At 46.8% G+C, this 22,121-nt stretch overlaps 1 protein-coding gene across 1 annotated transcript in view; it reads right to left on the bottom strand.

Moving 5' to 3' along the window:
- Positions 1 to 10,545, bottom strand: part of CLSTN2 (calsyntenin 2) — a 274,828-nt gene extending 264,283 nt beyond the window's left edge. The window contains exon 1 of the mRNA XM_064165450.1: positions 10,427 to 10,545. The gene's annotated coding sequence lies outside the window, so the exon portion shown is untranslated. The remainder of the gene's footprint in view (positions 1 to 10,426) is intronic.
- Between the last annotated feature and the right edge of the window lie 11,576 nt (positions 10,546 to 22,121).

The following is a 22,121-nucleotide window of genomic DNA, read 5'->3' as shown; positions in this document are numbered from 1 at the left end:
AAAGGCAGGCACGAATACAATGGCAGAGCATGTGGGCTGAGATTCATTACCCTTTGGACACAGAATAGCCAATCAAAATGGCAGTTAGACAAAATCTTACCATAGTAGGCAAAGCAATAGGCTTGCTTTACCCAAATCTGGGAAAAGCATAGGCCTTGCACACAGCAGGCACAAGCTAAGAGTGTGTACCTTGTTTACCAGAGGCCCAAGAGAAGTCTGGGCATGCCAGAGTCCTTAGACTTGGTGGCTCCAGGTTGTTTTGTCTTCTCTCCCATGTTTGCTTCTCTCGTGGAGCAGAAAAATACTCCTGGGCAAGCCAGGACATGAATATAGCCTATTTTGGGCCTACTAGGCCTACCATGACATGAACCCAAATCACAGTGGTAAAGTCATCTAGACACTGCACTCATAGGGAAGTGTATATGTTTAAATATGGTGCAGTCAGGCTCTTCAATTACAAGTCAATAATAGCATTCATCATCTTGCTGTTCTGAAAGTTACCTCCTGCTTCTCTGCTTCATGTCTGCTTCAGTAACACAACAGCAGATGAAGCTTTCCCCATTTTGTGCTGTTTGAGATGAACATGGTGCTTTTAGGCAGTAACATAAAAGGTTCTTGATGGAAAAAAAGAATGAGAATAATCTGCTCTGCCTAGATGTAATGGATGGGACAAAAAACTAATGGGCTACAATTACAGTACAGAAAGTTCAGGTTAAGCGTCATGAAAAACAGTTATCATGGTGAAGCACAGAATGGATTGCTCAGGGAAGCTTTGCATCTCTGTCACTATAGATCTTTAGGATTAGGGTAGAAAACTATTTATCAAGGATGACATAGGTATAATGGGTCCTGCCTTAGGCAGAAGGATGGGCTGGAGACAGCCTAAACTTCCTTTCAGATCTACTTTTTGCACAACATTGCTGATGAAATGGAGCTGCTATTATTAAAATGCAGACAGATGTCCTTTCCAAATAGCCTTCCAAAACCCTGAAGCTTTTTGTGAGGGCTCCTTGTTATCACAGGAAGAAAACATTTTCAATTTGATTTAACTGTGTTTCTAGCCAAACCACTCCTAAGCCTGAAAGCCACTGATTGTGATTTCCAGTGTGTGATAGTTGACTGTTTTATCACAGTATCACCAAGGTTGGAAGAGACCTCACAGATCATCAAGTCCAACCCTTTACCACAGAGCTCAAGGTTAGACCATGGCACCAAGTGCCACATCCAACCTTGCCTTGAACTGCCCCAGGGACGACGACTCCACCACCTCCCCAGGCAGCCCATTCCAGTGCCCAATGACTCTCTCAGTGAAGAACTTTCTCCTCACCTCCAGCCTAAATTTCCCCTGGCACAGCCTGAGGCTGTGTCCTCTTGTTCTGGAGCTGGCCACCTGAGAGAAGAGAGCAACCTCCCCCTGGCCACAACCACCCTTCAGGTAGTTGTAGACAGCAATAAGGTCACCCCTGAGCCTCCTCTTCTCCAGGCTAAACAACCCCAGCTCCCTCAGCCTCTCCTCGTAGGGCTTGTGCTCGAGGCCTCTCACCAGCCTCGTCGCCCTTCTCTGGACATGCTCAAGCATCTCAATGTCCCTCCTAAACTGGGGGGCCCAGAACTGAACACAGTACTCAAGGTGTGGTCTAACCAGTGCAGAGTACAGGGGCAGAATGACCTCCCTGCTCCTGCTGGCCACACCATTCCTGATGCAGGCCAGGATGCCACTGGCTCTCTTGGCCACATGGGCACACTGCTGGCTCATGTTCAGGCGGGTATCAATCAGTACCCCCAGATCCCTCTCTGTCTGGCTGCTCTCCAGCCACTCCGACCCCAGCCTGTATCTCTGCATAGGGTTGTTGTGGCCAAAGTGCAGCACCCTGCACTTTGAGCTATTGAACCCCATCCCATTGGCCTCTGCCCATCTGTCCAGGCGGTCAAGGTCCCGCTGCAGAGCCCTTCTGCCCTCCAACTCAGTCACATCTGCCCCCAGCTTGGTGTCATCTGCAAACTTGCTGATGACTGACTCGATGCCCTCATCCAGATCATCTATGAAGATGTTAAAGAGGATGGGGCCCAGCACTGATCCCTGAGGGACACCACTAGTGACAGCCGCCAGCTGGATGTGGCACCATTCACCACCACTCTCTGGGTCCGGCCCTCCAGCCAGTTCCTAACCCAGCACAGAGTGTTGCCATCCAAGCCGCGGGCTGACAGCTTAGCCAGCAGTTTGCTGTGGGGGACAGTGTCAAAGGCCTTGCTGAAGTCCAGATAGACCACATCCACAGGCCTTCCCACATCCACCAAGTGGGTCACCTGATCATAGAAGGAGATCAGGTTAGAAAGGCAGGATCTGCCCTTCCTAAACCCATGCTGGCTGGACCTGAGATCTTTGCCATCCCTCAGGTGCGCAGTTATTGGCCCCAAGAGAACCTGCTCCATCAGTTTCCCTGGCACTGAGGTCAGGCTGACGGGTCTGTAGTTCCCAGGTTCCTCCATCCAACCCTTCTTGTGGATGGGGACCACGTTGGCCATTTTCCAGTCTCCTGGGACCTCTCTGGTGAGCCAGGACTGCTGGAAAATGATGGAGAGTGGCTTGGCCAGCTCAGCTGCCAGCTCTCTCAGCACCTTGGGGTGGATCCCATCGGGTCCCATGGACTTGTGGGTGTCCAGGTGGCTCAGCAGGTCCTGAACTAATTCCTCATGAATTTCCAGGGGAACACACTGCTCCCCGACCCCATCCCCCAGTTTAAGAGGCCACTTGCCTCCTCCTCCTCTCTCCTTACTGTTGAAAACTGAGGCGAAGAAGGCATTCAGGACCTCTGCCTTTGCTTCATCATCAGTTATAGTGTTCCCCTCCTGGTCCAGTAAGGAGTGGAGGCTCTTCTTGCCCTTCCTTTTAGTACTGATACATTTATAAAAGTGTTTTTTGTTAACTTTCACGGAAGTGGCCAGCCTAAGTTCTAGCTGAGCCTTAGCCTCTCTAATTTTTCTCCTACATAGTCTGGCTACCTCCTTAAACACATCAGGAGAAGCCTTCCCCTCCTTCCAAAGGTGATACACCCTCTTTTTCTCCCCCACTTCCTTCAGGAGCTGTTTGCTCAACCAGGCTGGTCGCCTTCCCCTGCGGCTCATCTTTCAGCACGTGGGAACTGCCAGTTCCTGTGCCTTCAAGAGCTCCTGTTTGAAGTAAGTCCAACCATCCTGGACCCCTTTGTTCTCAAGAACTGCTGCCCAGGGGACATTGGAAATAAGTTCCTTGAGCAAATTGAAGTTTGCCCTCCTAAAGTCCAAGGTGTAGGTTTTGTTGAAGTGCCTCCCTACCTCCCTGTATATTGAAAACTCCACTAACTCGTGATCGCTACACCCCAGGCAGCCTCCCACTATCACATCTCCTACCAGCCCTTCTCTGTTGGAGAGCAGCAGGTCAAGCTGAGCTTGACCCCTAGTAGGCTCGTTTAACAGTTGGGTCATGAAGCTGTCCTCCATGCACTCCAGAAATCTCCTGGACTGCCTCCTCTCTGCTGAATTAAGTTCCCAGCAGATATCTGGCAGGTTAAAGTCACCCACAAGGACAAGATCAGAAGATCTTGAGACAGGCTCCAACTCTTTGTAAAATATCTCATCTGTTCCCTCATCCTGGTTGGGTGGTCTGTAACAGACTCCAACCAGGATGTCAGATTTATTAGTCCTACCTCTGATTTTAATCCACAAGGTCTCTACCCCTTCATCCCTCACTTCAAGCTCAATGGCATGGAGTGACTCCCTAATATACAGGGCCACCCCTCCTCCTCTTCTCCCTTGCCTATCTCTCCTGAAAAGGTTATATCCCTCCAGTATAACAGCCCAGTCATGTCTGTCATCCCACCAAGTTTCTGAAATGGCAACTACATCGTAGTCCCCCTGGTGGACCAGGACTTCCAATTCCTCCTGTTTGTTACCCAAGCTGCGTGCATTGGTGTAGATACACTTCAGCTGGGCTCTCGATTCAATTGTCCTTAGTTTCCTTCCATCTCTCTCCTTCTCAGAGAGAGTAATTTCCTCACCCACCCCCTTCAGACCGAGTTTAAAGCCTGCCTAATGAGCCCTGCCAACTCCAGTGCCAGGACTCTCCTGCCCTTCCTAGATAACTGCACCCCATCACAAGCCAGCAGGTCCGGCGCAGTAAAAGTTCCCCCATGGTCAAAGAAGCCAAAACGCCGCCGCTGGCACCATCCCTTGAGCCATTTGTTGATATCATAGGTTCTGCTATTCCTCTCTGTGAACTCCCTTGCCACAGAGGGAACTGAGCAGAACATCACCTGTGCTCCTGCCCCATCTATCAATTTCCCCAGGGCTTTAAATTCCTTTTTAATTGCCCTGGTCCCCTTCTTTTCAATTTCGTCGCTGCCAGCCTGTATTACCAACAAGGGGTAATAATCAGAGGGCTGGATTCGGTTAGGGATTCTCCTGGTGATGTCCCTAACCCAGGCACCAGGAAGGGAGCAAACCTCCCTGTGAGACGGGTCGGGACGACAAATGGGTCCCTCTGTCCCCCTCAAGATGGAGTCCCCGACAACTACAACTCTTCTCTTTTTCTTGTTTTTTGTGGAGCTAGTCACCACAGTTGGTGGTGACTGCTCCACCCTAGGCAATGTCTCAGTGGGATGCTCCTCATTGCTCTCACCCTCTGTACCCTCTGCATGCAGGGCCTCATACTTGTTGCGCAAGGGCAGAGGAGGTTCACCCCACAGACTGGTGCAAGTCTGGTTAAAGTTAGAAGCCCTTTGGGTGGATTTTATTGTATTTTTTTAAAGAGAGATTCCTCCAATGGATTTCCCTAAATCAAGTAAACTATAGGCCTATACTGCAGGGACATGATACTGTCTGAAGAGAAGTGTAGAAGGCACAACTTGTTTCTACAGGTCCTTCAGTTTCTTCATAGTTTTTGGGTTTGGGGTTTGCTGTTTTGGATGGGGGATTTTGGTTTTCCTTTGTGGGTTTTTTTTTTTTTGTTTGTTTGTTTTGGTTGTGGGTTTTTTGTTTGGTTGTTTGTTTTCCCTGCAAAAGGCTCCAGGCTATTGTGGTAAATCCAGTTATTTTAAAGATCAGTTGTATCTTAACTCCAGTATGTGCACTGTGTTGCCTTTCTTTGCCCTACTATGGCAGAAGAAAGAGCATTTGGCCATCTAATGCTAATCCACTGACCTTACTCAAGTTGTCCCTGTTTTTTATAGGACTCCACAGAAGATGAGATTCAATCCCTGTGATTAAAGAATATCCCTTTCAGGTCAAGAACTGAAACACGTAAGTTTGGAAAACTACTCATATTATTTCTCACACTTACTGATGGAATTTTCAAGCTTTTCTTAAAAGCTAGGGGGTTGAAAACTAAACTTGCATGAAAGCTCTCCATGGCACTGTGTTACCAGCTGTCGTCTGTATGGAAAAGAATTTTTTTTATAGAGGTCCTGAATGCCTTCTTCGCCTCAGTTTTCAACAGCAAGGAGGGAGGAGTTCAGGGCAAGTGGCCTCTTGAACTGGGGGATGGGGTCAGGGAGCAGTGTGTTCCCCTGGAAATCCATGAGGAATTAGTTCAGGACCTGCTGAGCCACCTGGACACCCACAAGTCCATGGGACCCGATGGGATCCACCCCAGGGTGCTGAGAGAGCTGGCAGCTGAGCTGGCCAAGCTGCTCTCCATCATTTTCCAGCAGTCCTGGCTCACCAGAGAGGTCCCAGGAGACTGGAAACTGCCAACGTGGTCCCCATCCACAAGAAGGGTTGGATGGAGGAACCTGGGAACTACAGACCTGTCAGCCTGACCTCAGTGCCAGGGAAACTGATGGAGCAGGTTATCTTGGGGGTGATAAGAGCGCACCTGAGGGATGGCAAAGAGCTCAGGTCCAGCCAGCATGGGTTTAGGAAGGGCAGATCCTGCCTCTCCAACCTGATCTCCTTCTATGATCAGGTGACTGCTTGGTGGATGTGGGGAGGCCTGTGGATGTGGTCTATCTGGACTTCAGCAAGGCCTTTGACACTGTCCCCCACAGCAAACTGCTGGCTAAGCTGTCAGCCCATGGCTTGGATGGCAACACTCTGTGCTGGGTTAGGAACTGGCTGGAGGGCCGAGCCCAGAGAGTGGTGGTGAATGGTGCCACATCCAGCTGGCAGCTGTCACTAGTGGTGTCCCTCAGGGATCAGTGCTGGGCCCCATCCTCTTTAACATCTTCATAGATGATCTGGATGAGGGCATCGAGTCAGTCATCAGCAAGTTTGCAGATGACACTAAGCTGGGGGCAGATGTGGCTGGGTTGGAGGGCAGAAGGGCTCTGCAGCGGGACCTTGACCACCTGGACAGATGGGCAGAGTCCAAGGGGATGGCTTCAATAGCTCCAAGTGCAGGATGCTGCACTTTGGCCACAACAACCCTATGCAGAGATATAGGCTGGGTTCAGAGTGGCTGGAGAGCAGCCAGACAGAGAGGGATCTGGGGGTGCTGATTGATACCTGCCTGAACATGAGCCAGCAGTGTGCCCAGGTGGCCAGGAGAGCCAATGGCATCCTGGCCTGCATCAGGAATGGTGTGGTCAGCAGGAGCAGGGAGGTCATTCTGCCCCTGTGCTCTGCACTGGTTAAACCACACCTTGAGCACTGTGTTCAGTTCTGGGCCCCCCAGTTTAGGAGGGACATTGAGATGCTTGAGCATGTCCAGAGAAGGGTGACGAGGCTGGGGAGAGGCCTTGAGCACAGTCCTACGAGGAGAGGCTGAGGGAGCTGGGATTGGTTAGCCTGGAGAAGAGGAGGCTCAGGGGTGACCTTATTGCTGTCTACAACTACCTGAGGGGTGGTTGTGGCCAGGAGAAGGTTGCTCTCTTCTCTCAGGTGGCCAGCACCAGAACAAGAGAGGACACAGCCTCAGGCTGTGCCAGGGGAGATTTAGGCTGGAGGTGAGGAGAAAGTTCTTCCCTGAGAGAGTCATTGGACACTGGAATGGGCTGCCTGGGGAGGTGGTGGAGTCGCTGTCCCTGGGGCTGTTCAAGGCAAGATTGGACGTGGCACTTGGTGCCATGGTCTAGCCTTGAGCTCTGTGGTAAAGGGTTGGACTTGATGATCTGTGAGGTCTCTTCCAATCCTGATAATACTGTGATACTGTGATACTGTGAAAAAGAGAAAGTGAATGCATCCACATGATATGCTTAAAACTCATGAATTTTCATACACTCCAATTATTGTACAATTCACAATAACTCCATAAGATAAAGAGATACCAAAGACCATTCATAGCCATCTTGTGGAAGTCTTCATGATCCAGTTATGAAATAGGCTGATCACATTTGACAGCCAGCATTTTCACAGTCCCATTTAGACCTGTTAGTGTCTTGTTAGTCCTCCCACAGAGTGGTTCAGAGGGTAAGCACACAAATTACTCCTTTTCCTCCTATCACCACCCATGATTTCAAACATTAGGCAGAGGTGAGGAAGAAAAAGTGCAGATTACAGTAATTTTCTCTTGTGACTCCTCCTTGAACAGGGTCTTGACATACACCATAATGTGTGTACTACTAGAAGGGGCTGGCAAGACAGTTAATGAAAGACTTACCTTAGTAGCCACAAAATGACAAAAAGCACAGGAATTAGGGCAAATGTCTAAGTGCTCAGAAGAGAAAACAAAAATACCTTTATAGCTTAGAACAGGTCTAATCCACAGCTAACATTTAAACTGAACGAGATGGGGGGGTGGGGAAAGAACCTGAGAATGGGTAGAGGGATACAACCCGAACGAGATGGGGGGGTGGGGAAAGAACCTGAGAATGGGTAGAGGGATACAACCCGAAGTGCTGAAGGCAGACAAATCTTTGATGAATACCAAAGGTGTCTTTACAACTTAGTTCTGCTTTTGTGCTTTGCAACAAAGTTGTTAGTAGGTGAAAAATTGTTTGCCTAGGTGGGGCCAGTCTCTTCTCCTTGACAACAAATCACAGGACTAGAGGAAATAGTTGCAAGCTGAACCAGGGGAGGTTTAGGCTGGATATTAAGAAATACTTCTTCATTGAGAGGGTTCTGAGATACTTGAATGGTCGTCCAGGGCAGTGGTTAAGTCACCATCCCTGGAGGAGTTCAAGCAGTGCATGGATCTGGCACTCAGGGACATGGTTTAGTGTTGATCCTTCAATGCTGGGTCAAGGGTTGGACTGGATGAGCTTTGAGTTCTCTTCCAGCCAAACATAGTCAGAGATTCTGTGACAAACATGAATTGCACAAACTACCAGTGCAGCAGGGCAAACAGCAACAGCAAGGTAATCATGACACTAAACAATTTAAATGCTTTTTCTACAGAAGTTGGACTAAACACTAAAAATATCAGTAGGGTAATGGGAAAGGAACTGTTGGAGCTCTGATTCTGGTAAAATTGAAGACTGATATATTATACTTCAGGATGAGTTCTGCATGCTTAGATGAAACATGGTGACAGAAGAAATTCCACATTACAGTACTACTAAACGTCCAGCTACAGAATACAGCCAAAGAATTTGAAAAGTATCAGTAGAAACAGCATAGGTGGTTAACATCCCTGTAAGGATTCCAAAGGAATACAACTTAAAGAAGCAAATATGAGAGGGAAAATTCACCAAATCCTAGAATGGCTTGGACCTTAAAGATCACCTGGTTCCAAGCCCCTGTGCCATGGGCAGAGACACCTCCCACTAGACCAGGTTGCTCAAAGCCTCATCCAGCCTGGTGTTAAAGACTTCCAGGGACGAGGCTTCCGCATCCTCTCTGGGCAATCTGTTCCAGTGTCTCACCATTCTCACAGTAAAGGACTTCTTCCTAATGCCCAAAACTACTTCCTAACATCCACTTCTAGCAATAGAAAAATCCTACCAAAATGAAAAGGGCAACTTTTCACTAGGAACCAATCTTTACTCCTAGAGAACTGTACTTGATGATTTCACAGATTGGTTTAGTTTAGCAAGGATTTCAGCTTAGTATACATTAGTATACATCACTCTATTCCACAAAGATTTGGAAGAACAAATTGCAGATGTATATGGATGTTACCACTGTAAGAAAAAAGTGTATTGAAATAAATTACAGGTAAGTGTTTAGCATTCAAAGTCTCTTTGTTTATTTTAACATACACTTGCATCTTGAATGCATTTAAAAATAATGTGGAAACAAGCAGGGGTTTTTGTTTCCTTCAAATACTAGAAACTGAATTAAGGGCACCTTATCCTGAGCATCATTGAATGAAGTATACTTGCTCTGATTAGAATTAGTTACCTCTCAGAGGATGCCTACTTATTTTTAAATGGACATTTATTATGTCTCAATTAGCATGTAACTTGGTGCCATAGGAACTGATCAGTAGGCAGAAGCGCTTCAGGCTTAGGCTGCTGTATCCATAGATATATGTTATCTGAGGCTTTCACCTCTGACTAAACTTACCTGAGTCCTCTCCACTGAATAACCCCAACACACACATGGTGGAGGAAGAAAAGTGTTCTGTGTAAGCAAGAACCACAGGGCACCATGAGTGCCAAATCAATCTTGATATTAAAATGAAGTTAAATACACAAAAGCTATTTTGTGAATCCTTGTTTTGCGGAGTAGGAGTTAATGACAGATTAGGCTTTGGGGGAAAAGGGGTAATAACTCATCTTCACTCAGGAACATTCTTTAACAACCATAGCCTAGTAACTGAATCTTTTGAGGACCTTCAGAGAACTCTCGAGCCTTAACATTTTCCCCTTTCCTTCAAAAATACTTTTTTTGTGAAGCTGGGAATTTAAAAGAAAGCTTGCATATAGGACCACTATATTCTGCCTAAGGAGCTCATAATATGACAGAATAAGCACCATGAAAAATAGAATTGATACAAGTAAAAAATTCTATATGACATACATCTATCATACAGCAATCTGAGCAAAGAAACTTTAAAAGCTCCATTATGTTTTCTGCCCAAGTCTTGACAGTTACAAAGCACTAACAGAGTGACTGAAGAGTTGAGCAACTTTAAATATTTGTCACATAGTTTGTCTGCAGCCAGGAAGTGGAACAGGGAGAAAGCATGGTCTGCCACTGCTGAACAACATTAACTCTGTATTATTGCTTTAGGCAATCGTAGCAATTCGGCTTTACAAAAAGAAATTGGAATCCAATTATAAAATTCTTGTGTTTTCATTTTAAAATTCTTTGCTAGTGGAAGGCTGCTGCATTCTGCTGTTTATAATCACTTCTGCTTCACGGCAAGTGAGCAGACACATTCATCGTAAAAGGTACCATTTCTCAAGGTCTGTGGGCCGATGGCCATGTCCTGAGTATTCAGATGCAGCCTCTAAACACATCCTTCAGATTACATTATCTCTGCAACAGAAATGCTTTCCTTACAAATGCTAATAGCTTCATAATGCCATCCATAAGCTCAAATGCTGCTGCTATTGTCTGTTCTTACCTGCAAAGGGAACAGGTGCATCTTTATCCAAAGCAACAAGTGGAGGATCCAAAATTACGGTGTCATTGTTCTCAGTTATGATTCCATGGTATGATGTCTCAATCCAGGGCTTGTGTTTGTTCACTAGAATGAAACAGTATGCCTAATTAATTTCATTTGCATTTTACATCCATGTAGCTCATTTTACCTTTAAACAGCAATTATTTAACATACATCTAGCATTAATGCTACTTCTCAAAAGCCACTAACAAGACCACGGTGTACTTCATAAACATTCAAATATTAAAACAAAGTGATATGCCTACTGTGCAACTCACTGATGAGAGAACCAACACTTGCAGACATCCTTCCAATTAAGACACTAAAATAAAAAGCCAGATTCCAAGATGTTTTTTATGTGTTCCCAACTATCAGGCATCATTAGGATCAGGTACCTTTGAAGGAACTGCTGTCAGTTGTAAAACTCTTATTCTAGACAAACAACTCTTGGCATGGGCAGGTGAGAAAATTTATCATTTTATATTTTTTGGAAGATGTCTAAATTTACTTTTGTGCTCTGTACATTGCAGACAAAAAACAAGCTGCTACATTTTAATCACTGATAAAATCCATCAACTCTTTTTTGTTTACTCAGCTTTAGTTATGCTAAAGCTGAGTGTCAACTTTGAAGTTTTTCCAAATAGTCTTTCTTTCAGATACAGCAATTGAACAAAAAGACACTTTTAAAGTAGGGAATGCACCACACATCATCATCCAGTCTTACACTTGAAATCGTTAAATGTGAACCACACCAACCATTTCCCATTTACTTATTGGCCAGCATAAAGATGCACTTCCCTTTTCTGTTCTCTTTTGTAGAAGGTTTAACTTTGCTATGCTTATAAATACCTTTTCGTTCCCACAGTCATAATAGGAATGTTATGTTCTGGGAACTTCTATCTTAATAATACAGTGGTGCCAGCCTAAACAAATTGCAGTATTTCCACAGTGGTTTTGCCCATATTTGCAAGAGCTAACCAGTGGGAAGATTAAACTGGGGATGTCAGGGAAAGGTGAAATGGAAAATAGGGAACTCGCATTTCTTCATCTTGTAATGACTGTGCGACCAGAGGAGAGATTGGCCAGTTGATGTAATAGGATGCAGGCCAAAAGTCTTGTCCATGTGGAAATATGAGAAGTGATGGATACAATTTCAAGAGCTGTATATGGCATTTGGGATTCCAGTTTGCAGGGTAGCTGAAGTGTTCTGTATCTGGTATTTGAGTATGTGATTTGCCTGAACATCCAGACACATAAATATGCTCCTCTGGTACTCTATGACTCACAGGCTTTGATTGACTCACACCGAACAGGACAAATGGTGATCTCTTGATCGGAGGCAGATACAATTTAGCAATAATGAACTAGTAAATAGGAATCTGCATGAAAGGAGAGCTCCTTATGCAATTAAAAGTTGAAGTACCAAATCCAGCTTTTCCTTCCTCCTCATTCTGTAAACTGTTTGAATTCTCATAAAAAAAAAAAAAAAGCCCACCAAATGCCTCAAAAGACCCCAAAAAACCAAGCAAATAAAAAAGCCTCTTTCCTCCTATGACAGATTCCTACAGAGCAGTTCTGGTGACATTTTAGCTTAAGAGACAGCTTCAGTATACAGTGATTGCAATTCCCCTAGCCTCATCTTTTTTCCATCGGTGTGCCATGAGCAATAACAACAGTTAAATGACTGACAGCAACATGATTCCTTAAATTATGGTGGGGTGGAAGGAGAAGAAAGTACATCAGGAACATGTTCTACAATTTAGCCTTAGAACTTAGAAATTGGTATTAGGAAGAAGAAAGCAACAATAAACCCAAAGCAAAATAGAATAAAAGGTCAAATTATTTGCAAGCTCTTATGAAGTATGATTTGTAAAGGAAAATCCTGACTAAAGAAGGCTTTGCATAACCTGTGTTGTAAGGATTTTGCAAATAATGGGAACCACCCACATTATTTGGAGGTGAAAAACAGTTGTTTTGCCATCAGGGGAAAGTCTTTTTCCATCTGGAAGTACTTTTACCTCATTAAAGTTATTAATCCTTTCACACTGTTTTAGATACTCATTTTAAAATAAGAAATCTCTAATACTGAAATTAGTAGCTGCTGTTGTGGTTGTGGAGTTGTTTATGTTTTCTAAGCTAAAGGGAAGTGGTAACACTCTATAAGCTTTCATAAGACATTAGATGATTTCAAAAAGCACCTTTAAATATAACATAATTAATGAATATTATACCTCTTCCTCCGAGCTGAAAAGGCAGCTACAAAAAGTGAGACTGGCTCAAATCAGTGTTTATCCACAGGTCAACACAGCTCTCAAATCTCTGCTATTTCCCCATCTCTAAGCAGTAACTTTCAAACAGACAGAAAGCTAAAAACGAATTCCAAAGTGGTTTGTCCTGTCTCTAGTTACTGACTCAAATGTCAAGATACTTGAGTAGTACTTTTTAAAAGATACAAATGATATATTCTTCTAGCTGTGCCCTCTTGAAGAGCACAGTATCTTTTCTCTCATCTACTCTCTCTACTTCTATAACATTAATGTACTGAAGTAAAACATCACCAGCAACTCGGCCACAAATTCCTCTGCATTAGAGGAAGACTGGAACCTCAGAGCATGACTCCCTGTAACTTAGAGTATTAGTTCTCTCTACAGTGCACTTTTTAAAGCCCTGGCCTACAAGTAATTACTTTTGTTACTATAGAAAAAGAAATCCATTAGAGATGGACTAAGAGGCATTCACACCCAGGCTGTACTTGTTTAGTGCATTAATTTGTGGTTTAGTCAACATAAATAGAGAATATAGGCAGAAAACTGCAGAAATCCCATGTGCAGAGAAGGTTTTTTAAGAGCTTTACCTTTCTTTGACAGATCTCCAAGATATATCTGAAAAAAAAAATCTCTTTTATTGATTGTGACGGGTTGGAAGCTGAAGATCCTAATGTAAATATACATGCATGTTCCAATCCACATTTCATTTAAAATGCTGACCCAAACTACAATAAAATTGCAATTCTTTACTCAGTTATGTCAAAACCAGTGAAATTGTAGGTCAGGTTTCCAAAGACAGAGTAACATCACACTGCATTCACTCATTGCAACACCAGACCAAAGAAGCGATACCCAGTTGTCTACTTTAGGCTGGATGAAAACCTATGTTTAAATAGAAAAACCAGATCTTTTTTAAACTCACATTCTTAAAGCAAAGAAGCAATCCCCATTACATACAGTTATTAGCATACCTTGAAGATTAACATACACAGAGTTTGAAAGTTTAACTTTCAAATAAAGTGAGAACTTTTATTTGAACTTTAAAATTGAAAAGATTGAATGCTTAAAAAATATTCTAATGTTTCTTGGCAGTGCTCACTGTTAACTGTGTTCCATAAAAGAAGGTGATAGGAAAACTGCATCTTTGATCTGCATTTAGAGCTGTAGAGCTGATGCCCCTGTGTCTGGCAAGATCATGGAGCAAGTCCTCCTGAAGGCTCTGCTAAGGCAAATGGAAAACAAAGCAGAGGTGACTGTTGGTGAACCAGCAATGGCTGCACCAAGGGCAAATCATGCCTGACAAATTCATTGGCTTCCTATGACAAAGTCCTAAGTGGTGGCACACACAGAGTGGTGATCAAGGGCACAATGTCCACCTGCAGACCAGTGCCAAGTGGCTCCCTCAGGGGTCAGTGCTGGCACCAGTGCTCTGTAACATCTTTATCAGTGCCATGCACAGAGCAATCAGTGCACCCCCAGCAAGTGCGCAGATGGCACCAAGCTGTGTGGCACAGGAGACTTGCTAGAGGGCAGGGATTCATCCAGAGGGACCTGGACAGGCTGCAGAGGTGTGCCCAGGCCAACCTCATGACATTCAACAAGGCCAAGTGACAGGTCCTGCACGTAAGTTGGCACAATTCCAAGCACATCTCCAGGCTGGGTGGGGAATGGCTGAGAGCAGCCCTGAGGAACAGGCCCTGGGGGTCTGGGCTGATGAAAAGCTCCACAGGAGCCTGCAGTGTGAGTGCAGCCCAGACACAACCCTGTGCTGGACTGCAGCAAGAGCAGTGTGGGCAGCAGGGCAGGAGAGGGGATTCTGCTTCTTAGCTCTGCTCCCCTCAGATCCCACCTGCAGTCCTGGGTGCAGTTCAGGAGCCCCCAGCACAGGAAGGACATGGAAGTGTTGGAGCCAGTCCAGAGGAGGCCACCAAGATGCTCAGAGGGCTGCAGCAGCTCTGCCCTGAGGACAAGCTACAAGAGTTGGGGCTCTGCATCCTGGAGAAGAGAAGGATTGGAGGAGACCTTGGAATGGCCTTCCAGTATCTGAAGGGGGCTACAGGAGGGCTGGAGAAGGACTATTGACAAGGTCTTGTAATGACAGGACAAGGGGGAATGGGTTTGAACTGGCAGAGGGGAGATTGAAACAGGATGTTAGGAAAGGGTTGTTTGCAGTGAGGGTGGTGAGACACTGGCACAGGTTGCCCAGGGAGGTTGTGGCTGCTCCCTCCCTGGAGGTGTTCAAGGCCAGGTTGGATGAGGCCTTGAGTGATCTGTTCTAGTGGGTGGTGTCCCTGCCTATGGCAGGGGGTTGGGACGGGATGAACCTTGAGGTCACAGTATCACAGTCTCACAGTATCATCAGGGTGGGAAGAGACCTCACAGATCATCAAGTCCAACCTGTTACCACAGAGCTCAAGGTTAGACCATAGCACCAAGTGCCACATCCAGTCCTGCCTTGAACAGCTCCAGGGACGGCGACTCCACCACCTCCCCAGGCAGCCCATTCCAGTGTCCAATGACTCTCTCAGTGAAGAACTTTCTCCTCATCTCAAGCCTAAATCTCCCCTGGCACAGCCTGAGGCTGTGTCCTCTCATTCTGGTGCTGGCTACCTGAGAGAAGAGAGCAACCTCCTCCTGGCCACAACCACCCCTCAGGTAGTTGCAGACAGCAATAAGGTCTCCCTTGAGCCTCCTCTTCTCCAGGCTAACCAAACCCAGCTCCCTCAGCCTCTCCTTGTAGGGCTGTGCTCAAGGCCTCTCCCCAGCCTCGTCGCCCTTCTCTGGACACGCTCAAGCATCTCAATGTCCCTCCTAAACTGGGGGGCCCAGAACTGAACACAGTGCTCAAGGTGTGGTCTAACCAGTGCAGAGTACAGGGGCAGAATGACCTCCCTGCTCCTGCTGACCACACCATTCCTGATGCAGGCCAGGATGCCACTGGCTCTCTTGGCCACCTGGGCACACTGCTGACTCATGTTCAGGCAGGTATCAATCAGCACCCCCAGATCCCTCTCTGTCTGGCTGCTCTCAGCCACTCTGAACCCAGCCTGTATCTCTGCATAGGGTTGTTGTGGCCAAAGTGCAGCACCCTGCACTTGGAGCTATTGAATGCCATCCCCTTGGACTCTGCCCATCTGTCCAGGTGGTCAAGGTCCCGCTGCAGAGCCCTTCTGCCCTCCAACCCAGCCACATCTGCCCCCAGCTTAGTGTCATCTGCAAACTTGCTGATGACTGACTCGATGCCCTCATCCAGATCATCTATGAAGATGTTAAAGAGGATGGGGCCCAGCACTGATCCCTGAGGGACACCACTAGTGACAGCTGCCAGCTGGATGTGGCACCATTCACCACCACTCTCTGGGCTCGGCCCTCCAGCCAGTTCCTAACCCAGCACAGAGTGTTGCCATCCAAGCCGCGGGCTGACAGCTTAGCCAGCAGTTTGCTGTGGGGGACAGTGTCAAAGGCCTTGCTGAAGTCCAGATAGACCACATCCACAGGCCTCCCCACATCCACCAAGCAGTCACCTGATCATAGAAGGAGATCAGGTTAGAAAGGCAGGATCTGCCCTTCCTAAACCCATGCTGGCTGGACCTGAGCTCTTTGCCATCCCTCAGGTGCGCTCTTATCACCCCCAAGATAACCTGCTCCATCAGTTTCCCTGGCACTGAGGTCAGGCTGACAGGTCTGTAGTTCCCAGGTTCCTCCATCCGACCCTTCTTGTGGATGGGGACCACGTTGGCAGTTTCCAGTCTCCTGGGACCTCTCTGGTGAGCCAGGACTGCTGGAAAATGATGGAGAGCAGCTTGGCCAGCTCAGCTGCCAGCTCTCTCAGCACCCTGGGGTGGATCCCATCGGGTCCCATGGACTTGTGGGTGTCCAGGTGGCTCAGCAGGTCCTGAACTAATTCTTCATGGATTTCCAGGGGAACACACTGCTCCCCGACCCCATCCCCCAGTTCAAGAGGCCACTTGCCCTGAACTCCTCCCTCCTTGCTGTTTAAAACTGAGGCGAAGAAGGCATTCAGGACCTCAGCCTTTTCTTTGTCATCAGTTACAGTGTTCCCCTCCTGGTCCAGTAAGCAGTGGAGGCTCTTCTTGCCCTTCTTTTTAGCACTGATACATTTATAAAAGTGCTTTTTGTTATCTTTCATGGAAGTGGCAGCCTAAGTTCTAGCTGGGCCTTAGCCTCTCTAATTTTTCTCCTGCATAATCTGGCTACCTCCTTAAACACGTCAGGAGAAGCCTTCCCCTCCTTCCAAAGGTGATACACCCTCTTTTTTCCCCCCAGTTCCTTCAGGAGCTGTTTGCTCATCCAGGCTGGTCGCCTCCCCCTGCGGCTCATCTTTCGGCACATGGGAACTGCCAGCTCCTGTGCCTTCAGGAGCTCCTGTTTAAAGTAGGTCCAACCATCCTGGACCCCTTTGTTCTCAAGGACTGCTGCCCAGGGGACTTTGGAAATAAGTTTCTTAATCAAATTGAAGTTTGCCCTCCGAAAGTCCAAGGTGTGGGTTTTGTTTTAGTGCCTCCCTATCTCCCTGCATATTGAAAATTTCACTATCTCGTGATCACTACGCCCCAGGCAGCCTCCCACTGCCAAATCTCCTACCAGCCCTTCTCTGCTGGAGAGCAGCAGGTCAACCTGAGCTTGACCCCTAGTAGGCTCACTTAACAGCTGGGTCATGATGCTGTCCTCCATGCACTCTAGAAATCTCCTGGACTGCCTCCTCTCTGCTGAATTAAGTTCCCAGCAGATATCTGGCAGGTTAAAGTCACCCACAAGGACAAGATCAGAAGATCTTGAGACAGCATCCAGCTGTTTGTAAAATATCTCATCTGTTTCTTCATCCTGGTTGGGTGGTCTGTAACAGACTCCAACCAGGATGTCAGATTTGTTTGTCCTCCCTCTGATTTTAACCCACAAGCTCTCAATCCCTTCGTCCCTCACCTCCAGCTCTGTGGCATGGAGTGACTCCCTAATATGCAGGGCCATCCCTCCTCCTCTTCTCCCTTGCCTATCTCTCCTGAAGAGGCTGTATCCCCCCAGTATAGCACTCCAACCATGCCTGTCATCCCACCAAGTTTCTGAAATGGCAACTATATCATAGTCACCCTGGTGGACCAGGACTTGCAGGTCCTCCTGCTTGTTACCCAAGCTGTGTGCATTGGTGTAGATGCACTTCAGCTGGGCTCTCGGTTCCTCAATTGTCCCTAGTTTCCTTGCCACTCTCTCCTTCTCAGAGAGAGTAATTGCCTCACCCACCCCCTTCAGACCTAGTTTAAAGCCTGCCTAATGAGCCCTGCCAACTCCAGTGCCAGGACTCTCCTGCCCCTCCTAGACAACTGCACCCCATCACGATCAAGCAGGTCTGGCGCAGTAAAAGTTCCCCCATGGTCAAAGAACCCAAAGTGTCACTGCTGGCACCATCCCTTGAGCCAGTTGTTGATGGCATAGGTTCTGCTGTTCCTCTCTGTGAACTCCCTTGCCACAGGGGGAACTGAGCAGAACACCACCTGTGCTCCTGCCCCATCTATCAATTTCCCCAGGGCCTTAAATTCCTTTTTAATTGCCCTGGTCCCCCTCTTTTCAATCTCATCCCTGCCAGCCTGTATTACCAGCAAGGGGTAATAATCAGAGGGCTGGATTCGGTTAGGGATTCTCCTGGTGATGTCCCTAACCCGGGCACCAGGAAGGAAGCAGACCTCCCTGTGAGATGGGTTGGGACAACAAATGGGTCCCTCTGTCCCCCTCAAGACTGAGTCCCCAACGACTAAGACCCTTCTCTTTTTTTTGTTTTTTGTGGAGCTGGTCACCACAGTTGGTGGGGACTGCTCCACCCTAGGCATCATCACAGTTGGATGCTCCTCAGCGCACTCATCCTCTGTGCCCTCTGCATGCAGGGCCTCATACTTGTTGTGCAAGGGCAGGGGAAGAGGAGGAGAGAGCTGGGGTGGATTTCCCTTACTACCTCTGACAGGGATCTGTACCCATCCTTCACTGTTTCCAGGGGCAGTTTCCTTAGCAGGGGCGATCTGCAGTACCTGCTCCCGCAGATCCAGCTCCCTTTCATTCTCCCTTATTGACTGACCTGAGCCTGGATACTTTGTCCTTCAGCTCGGCCACTTCATCATTCAATTCTGCCACCAAGGTGAGAAGGAAGTTCACCTGCTCACACCTGGTGCAATTGTTCTCCCCTTCCCCTTCTACAGCAAGTGAGAAGCTCCAGCACTCCCTGCATCCAGTAGCCTGGACTCCTGTGTGTTCCTGGGTTGAGTCAGTCTGTGTGCACACGCTTTTCCTGCCCTTCGTAGTGTGGGTGACAGGCACAGTGCACAGTGATACTGACAGGCAGAGACAGGGAAAAACAAAAACAAAAACAAAAGCTGCCAGCCGCAGGCTGTGGCTCTGCAGCCAAAACCTAAACCATTCTATGATTCTATAAGAAATCTACATACAGATTCCTATGTGCAGTTTCAGGGCCTGTGAGAGCAATGCACTATACACAAGTTAAACAAAAAAGTCAGCAAGCCAGTTACTCAGCAAGAGCTGAATTAATATTTCCCCCCCTTAAGGTGTATTAAGTTGGAGTACATCTACATTAACTCTAGAACTGGGGAAAAAAAAGCATGAATAATTTAACTTTTGTCTAGCTGGGTAAAAGCTAAAAGCACCACAATGCTTTTATGTATTCAACCACAGATGGAGGCAAGACGTACAGATGAAATCACCTGTGCTGTGGGTTATTGCAGAACCTGCCTCCTTTCCTATAGTTTACTTACTATTCATAATAAATCATAATGCAAATTACCTGTTGGATCTAGGATAAGGCTTTTTTTTTTTCCTTTATTACAGTTAGAGGTCAAATAATTAAAATTTGTATGCACCATTTCCGCTGCATTTCCATCCTCTGTCCCACCAAAGCCTTTGGATGCAATTAAACCATCTTGCTAGAAAACTGCCACTCTGCATTCCATCTGAAAAATGCACTTGGCACATAAACAATGAAGTAGAAAAAGGCAAAAGAAAAACAAACTCATTCTGTAGAGTCTGCAGTAAATCTCATGCCCCTAGGGAATGTTGTCTTGAAAGACCATTCAAGGACAGGACTCAAACATTGTCACCATTAATAAAGACAAAAACCAAAACCACAGAATAGTAGAGGTTGTGAGGGACATCTGGAGATCATCCAGGTTCTACAGGTTCTGCAGGTCTCCAGAGACAGATACTACACAACCTCTCTGAGCAGCCTATCCAGTGCTCCCACACCTTTGCAGTAAGGTTTTTCCTCATGTTGAGGTGGAACTTCCTGTGTTCCAGTTTGCATCCACTGTCCCTCATTCTGTCACTGAGCACCAATGACAAGAGACTGGCCAGGCTAAACAGTCTCAGGTCTCTCAGCCTTTTCTCATGACAGAGATGTCCAAATCCTTTAATCATCCTCATAGCCCTCTACTGGACTCTCTCCCTGTCTCTCTTGAACTGAGGAGCCCAGAACTAGACACAATACTCCAGATGTGGTCTCACCAGGGCAGCCTAGAGGGGCAAGAAAACCTTCCTGGATCTCCTGGCCCTAGTCCTTTTCATGCACCACAGAATACCTTTGGCTTTGGCCACAAGGGCATGGTGCTCTCTCATAATCAACTTATTGTCCACCAGGACAACAAGGCCCTTTTTGGTGGAGCATGGGGTGCATTCTTGTCCAGGTGTAGGACTCTACCATTACCTCTGTTGAATTTCACTAGGTTCCTCTCCCCAACTCTCCAGTCTGCCCAGGTCTCACTGAATGGCAGCATAGCTTTCTAGTGTGTCAGCCACTCCTCCCAGTTCTGTGTCATTAGCAAACTCGCTGAGAGTACACACAGGAGATATTTAGAATCCCCAGAGTATGACAATTTCCTCCATTCTACTTTGGTGTCTTTCCCCCACCCTCTGCACAGTGCCCTGGGTTTTACTCTTTTCAGGTGGCGTGTTCAAACTCTCACCCTGCTATTTGTCACCTGATACACAGTACAAGAAACAACTAACCCCTCACACCAAGCTCTCCTATGTGTGTTATGACCACATCTGAGCACTTCACACCTGCACCAAATGGCCCACGGGCAGCTCTGTACAAGATGCTGACATACCACAGAACAGGATGGCAGGTCTTAGAAGGAATCTCTGAGCATCGTCTGGTCCAGCCCCCCAATCAAGCAGGTTCACCCAGAGCAGGCTGACCAAGATCATGTCCAGGCAGGGTTTAAGTATCTCTAGAGAAGCAGAAAGAGGAAAACAATACCAACCACCTCCTATCCCAAGCTCTTTTAGCAGTGTGATAAAAAAAGACCTTTACTATGAGTATGGCTACAGGTACACAAAACTCTGTGTCTGCAACACAAAAAGAGGTCTGCCTGCTTTATTGGCTTGCAAGACATGCACAAGGCTTTCTGGAGGCAATCAGACCCTGCAAATAAAATCTTTCAAGTCTCCATGCCTGTGAACAAGGCTGCAATTTGTCACTGCAGAAGTAGTATTATAACTGAACTAAAATATAAACAAAATATAGGAGGACAACATCTTATGAAGAAAGACATCTTTTCTATAACCCAGGAGAGACACTTGTTGGGGGGAGAGGGAAGGAGTGGGTGGAAAGCAGCATGTAGGGAAGGAATACAGTACAATGGTATTTCCAAAATTCAGATGGTTTCTGGCTTAAAATGCTTAGAAAATGTCACTAATCCAAAAATAACACATTAAAGAGAACTACGAAAGAAAAAAGCCCCAGTGAATGTTAGGTATTTTAGCTACTGCCACCAGGGCAGTCGTGTAACTGCCAGTTTCTAAACTGCCCAGAGTTAAAACCAAAGGCAGCAAATCACAAGGGTCCAGAATTGCTTTATGAACACTAAAGTTTCCTTTCTTTAGAAAGAAGCATTCATTTTCCATTTAAATGTACTGATAATATCTTCTCTTACCTCTATCTCTAGCTTAGGTTGCTGCTGCTAGTAAAACCGGCAGAAAATTCAGGCTTTCTACCCACTTAGTCCCCTTGTGCTTTCATCTGCAAACCCCAACCACCTTCACCTCAGACTGCTGGAATGCTGTCCCTTTGCAAGGCCTTCCACTAAGACCCTAGCAAACTGAGGATGCCTGTGGTGGAAGGTCCAAATTATACCTAAAATAGATAGCCAAGACATGTCCTAAACACCTACCTGAGTGCCCACCTCGCCCCCCCTCCCCGCTCCCTCTTCCCGGGCGGAAGAAGCAGCAAAGCAGACGAAAGCCTCTCGCCTCTCAGTCTGTCACAGACACCAGGTTCGGCCTTCCTCGCACCCTGCTTTGTCTTCGGGAAACTCTGGGGGCGGGTGCTAGGTAAGTGCATCTCCCCTTGGTGAAATAGCTTAGGATTGGTT

The sequence above is a fragment of the Pogoniulus pusillus genome, chromosome 26, assembly GCF_015220805.1.
Source record: "Pogoniulus pusillus isolate bPogPus1 chromosome 26, bPogPus1.pri, whole genome shotgun sequence".
Lineage (NCBI taxonomy): Eukaryota > Metazoa > Chordata > Aves > Piciformes > Lybiidae > Pogoniulus > Pogoniulus pusillus.
The sequence above is the reverse complement of the archived record's forward strand: the minus strand, read 5'-3'. Positions and strand labels throughout refer to the sequence as shown.